This window comes from Phocoena sinus, chromosome 10 (genome assembly GCF_008692025.1).
Source record: "Phocoena sinus isolate mPhoSin1 chromosome 10, mPhoSin1.pri, whole genome shotgun sequence".
NCBI lineage: Eukaryota > Metazoa > Chordata > Mammalia > Artiodactyla > Phocoenidae > Phocoena > Phocoena sinus.
The window spans coordinates 9,346,578-9,351,398 of record NC_045772.1 but is presented as its reverse complement, the minus strand read 5'-3'; positions in this window follow the sequence as shown (position 1 = coordinate 9,351,398).

Here is a 4,821-nt window from a genome sequence, read left to right as displayed (position 1 = left end):
GCAAAAGCACCGGATCCAGTCCTCTGGCTGACCAGTGAAGAAGCCGAAACCAGAGAGGTTGGGAGGCTAGCCCGAGTCACACAGTGTCTTGACAGTGGAGCAAAGGCTTAAACCCAGATCCCTCAGTTGCTGCAAGTTCCTCTTCAGCACACCAGCCGTGGAAGGCCAGCGCCCAGGTGGGCTGAGTGTCTAATGAATGAATGAGCGAGTGAATGGCTCAACCTGCTCAGTTTCTTACCAGAGGAGCGCCTCTCGGCCTAGTTTGCTCACCAGCCTGACCCCAGCTCAGCACCCTTTTGAGCTTCCTGACTCACCCACACACCCCAGTGGAAGCGGCAGGTGGAGAGGAGACGCTCACGCAGGGACAGGTGTGCTGCTTCCCGCACACCAGCAGCCCAGGCACTGCTGGCCTGCTCTCTGCCCATCACCAGGCTGAGCGAGGCTTTCCCTGCAGGACCGGAACCCCCCAGCATTTGGGGCCCAGGAGTACAGGCTGGCCCAAGACCCAGAACACAGACCCCGGCCCCCAGCCGGCCCTGGCAGGCCAGTGACTAGAGAGTGAGCCCCCCTGGGGGTCTGGAAGGCCCCCCTCTTGCTTTCAATGAATTCACTTGTAGCACCAAATCTGATGCTCACGGCAGAATAAATTTTAGTTGGGGAAACTGAGGCCGGAGCAGATATCTTGTCCAAGGTCACAGAATGAGACAGAGGAAGACAGAAATAGGACTCAGGGGTCATTTCTTTGAGCCTGCAGCCCCAGGGGGGCTCCATTTTTTTTTTTTTTTTTTTGTGGTACGCGGGCCTCTCACTGCTGTGGCCTCTCCCGTTGCGGAGCATAGGCTCCTGACGCACAGGCTCAGCGGCCGTGGCTCACGGGCCTAGCTGCTCCGCGGCATGTGGGATCTTCCCGGACCGGGGCACGAACCCGTGTCCCCTGCATCGGCAGGCAGACTCTCAACCACTGTGCCACCAGGGAAGTCCCTTTTTTCTTTCTTTTATTCGTCTATTTGTTTATTTATTGGCCGTGCCATGCTACTTGCAGGATCTTAGTTCCTCCACAAGGGATTGAACCTGGGCCCCCAGCAGTGGAAGCGTGGAGTCCTAACACCTGGACCTCAGGGAAGCCCCCAGGGGACTCCTCATACCTCCTTGTCCCCCCATCACCTGTGCCCTCCACTCCCATGATTTTGTGATGCACAAGGCCCTCCTCCCAGATTCTGTGCCCCAGTGTGGTGGGCCGAAGCTCGCCAGCCCTGTCCCCACCATCTCTCACGATTTCCTCTGAACCTCGATTTTCTCCTCTGCCATCAGGGGAGCTGATAATAGTACAAATTTCATGATGTTTTTGTGAGGATTAAATGAGATGCTGCCATTTGAATAGACATTTCTCCAAAAAATGTATGTGAATAAGCACAGGAAAAGATGATCACGATTAGTGGTTAAGGAAATAAAAATGAAAACATTACTCCTACAAGGATGGCTATAATCAAAGGCAGACAGAAGAAAGTGTTGGTGAGGCTGTAGAGAAATTGAAGCCTTCCTACATTGCTGGTGGGAATGTAGCATGATTCAGCCACTTTGGAAACAGTTGAACAGTCCCTCAGAATGTTAAGCAAAGAGTTACCATATGAGCCAACAATTCCCCACCAAGAGAACTGAAAACAGATGTCTACACAAAGACTTGCACAGGAATGTTGGTAGCAGCATTCTTCCTAAGAGCCAAAAAGTAGAAACAACGCGAGTGTCCATCCATGAATGAATGGATAAACCAAAAGTTATATATCCATGCAGTGGAATATTATTCAACCATAAAAAAGAATGAAGCATTGGGCTTTCCTGGTGGCGCAGTGGTTAAGAGTCCGCCTGCCAATGCAGGAGACACGGGTTCGATCCCTGTTCCGGGAAGATCCCACATGCCGTGGATCAACTGGGCCCGTGAGCCACAACTGCTGAGCCTGTGCCCTGGAGCCTTCGAGCCACAGCTACTGAGGCCCGTGCACCTAGAGCCCGTGCTCCGCAACAACAGAAGCCACCGCAATGAGAACCCGTGCACGGCAACGAAGACCCAACGCAGCCATAAATAAATTTATTAAAAAAAAAAAAAAAGAATGAAGTATTGATACATGCTACAACATTAAAAGACCACATATTGTATGATTCCATTTATGTGAAATGTCCAGAATAGGCAAATCCATAGGGAATAGATGCGTGGTTCCAGAGGCTGGGCCGGGGGTACGGGAGTGACTGCCAATGGCTACTGGGTTGCTTTATGGGACAATCTAAAATTAGATTATGGTGATGTCTGTGCAACTATGTAAATATCCTAAAAACCACTGAACCAGACACTTTAAGTGGGTGAACTTCACAGTACATAAATTACATCTCAATAAAGCTATTTTAACAAATGAGATACTCCAAGCTTGCCTGTCCAGCATGTGGTTAGACTCAGGGGTGGTAGTGGGTAGGATTGGTAGCCTTGTTACTTGCACCATCATCTCTTTTGCTCTTCACAACCCCATGAGGTGGGCATTTGGCGGGCATTTGAGAGCAGCGTGTGGGATAGAGGAGGCAGCCTTTCCAGGGGAGATGGATTGGGGCACCATTAGCTGCATTTTCAGGTACCAGGCTCTGTAGTAGACTTTGTGGGGAGGGAGATAACAAAGGCCCCCGGGGTCTGGCCCTCCCACCCTTCCCCACTCCAGGCCTCTGCTTTCCCATCTGTCAAAAAAGGCTTCATCAGTGGTTTTCAAACTGTGTTCCAAGGCACCCTGTGGCCAAGAAGAGATTTCAACCGCCCCTGAGAAAGGATGCCCCTGAGGTTCCCGCTGGGACTCCAACCCTGTCTCTGTCTCCCCTTCAGGCCTGGCCCACACCTACAGGATGTGGCTGCCAAACGTAGGTGGGGAAGAGGAAGGCGTGGGGGGTCGTGCGCAGGAATCCACATCCTGGGGACCAGGAGATGGGAACTCCAGGCGCCTGTAGCCTAGCTTCCGGCTCCAACCTAGGGAAGAAGCCTCAGCTGCCGCCTCCCAGGATGCAGCCGCCTGGCTCAGAGTCCAAAGCCCATCCCGGACATGGTGCCGGCACTTCCGCTTCCCTTCTGGTAGGGGAGACCCTCTGGAGCCTCTTGTTCAAGGCCCAGGTCCCCAGGCCTGGATTACTCACAGCTCTGGCTACCGAGTCCCAGACAACCCGAGAACCTGGCAAGAGGGTAAAGCTGAGCCTGCGCTGGGCACTGAGGACCGTGCCCTTGGGGAATTCACAAAGCCCCCGTTATGTTTGCATGACTCTAACCCCAGCATCAGAGACCCTCCTGTGGATCAGATGGGGAGTTAGTGAGCGAAGCAGAACGGCGGGTCCTACGGCTGAGTGGAGCTCCCTTGCCCTGTCCCAAGGGCACAGCTGCTACTTGGCTGTAGGCAGCTGTTGCCAGCCATTTTGTTTTTTAAGAGAAGCCAGATATCTGGATTTTAATGTGAAATCTGCAGATTTGGGGAAAATTGGGAGAGCAAAACACATCTATAAACAGAGACAGCCTGTGGGCCACCAGTTAGCGATGCTACCTCGTTGACGGAAGCAACCACCACCTTACAGGTGACGAAACTGAGGCTGAGGGAGAGGAAGTGAGACGTGCAAGGCCCCCATGTGGTGCAAAGCAGAGCTCAGGCCCAAACCCAGGTCTCCTGTTCCTGACTCGAGGGAGGACGCTTCCATTCCGCTGTACCCTTGCTGAAAGAAAGAAGGAAAGAAAGAAGGAAGGAAGGAAGCTTCTGTCTGTGGTCTGGTTGAACATACAAGGGAACACCTGCAGGCCAGCCATAGAAAAGAACGAGGAAGCTCTGCAGGGACCGATAGGGGCCACTCTCCAAGGTGAGAAGGAGAGAGAGAGCTCTTCCATTTATGAGTCTGTGTTTAAGGAGAGGAAAGAATATAAACTTTTCTTGCATGTGTCTGCCTAGGCCATCCCTGGGAGAGGAATGGAGAAATGGACTAGGGGATGGGGTCGGAGCTTTTCACTCCACACCCTCTGATGTATTTTTTTCCCCCTTTGGTGTATTTTGATCGCTGGACCTGTGAGCAACAATCTTCAACAAGTGTATTGTTTTTGGTTTGTTTTCATTGCCCCCTCTTCTTCCCCTCGTGTCAGTCTCTGAGCCTGGGACCTGAAGGGGGATTTGCAGGTGTCCTGGGGTCTGGGGCCAGCTCCCTGGGAGCTAGAGAGGGTCGGGGAGGGGAGCTACCCCCATGAGGCCTGCTATGTGCCAAGGTCCTGTGCACTCGAGCCATTCAGTGCTCACAACTCTGGGAGGTGGGACAGTTATGTCCCCATTTTACAGATGAGGAAACTGAGCCACATGACCAGACGTTATGGAAGCTGGCTCAGAGTTCAGGGCCCAGGTTCCCAGGGTGTCCCTGCTCCTCCCTAGGCCTTTCCCTTTCTCCGCTGAAGATCCACAGCCTGAGGTCTGCCATGGCCCAGCCCAGGCCCCAGGCTCCTTCTTCAGACTCCTTCCGAGAGTTAGTAGGGCAGTTCCTGGCCCCCCAGCCACACCCTCACGCTCCTGCTCATCAAGCTGGGCTCAGAGCAGCTAGTTTCCTTCCGGAATGGCTCAACCCCAGGTCTGGAGACCATCTGGGTTCCAGCCAGAAGCATTTCCAGCCCTGAACCTCCGGTCCAGCTGGGGGCTACACAGCCCCCAATGGAGCCTGTGTCTGGGATCCCCCATTACAAACTGCCCAGGGTGGGATTTGCAGGCAGGATACCTCAAGAACTCATGGTGTCCCTTAGACAAGACACAGGATCGCCAGGAGATTAGCGCC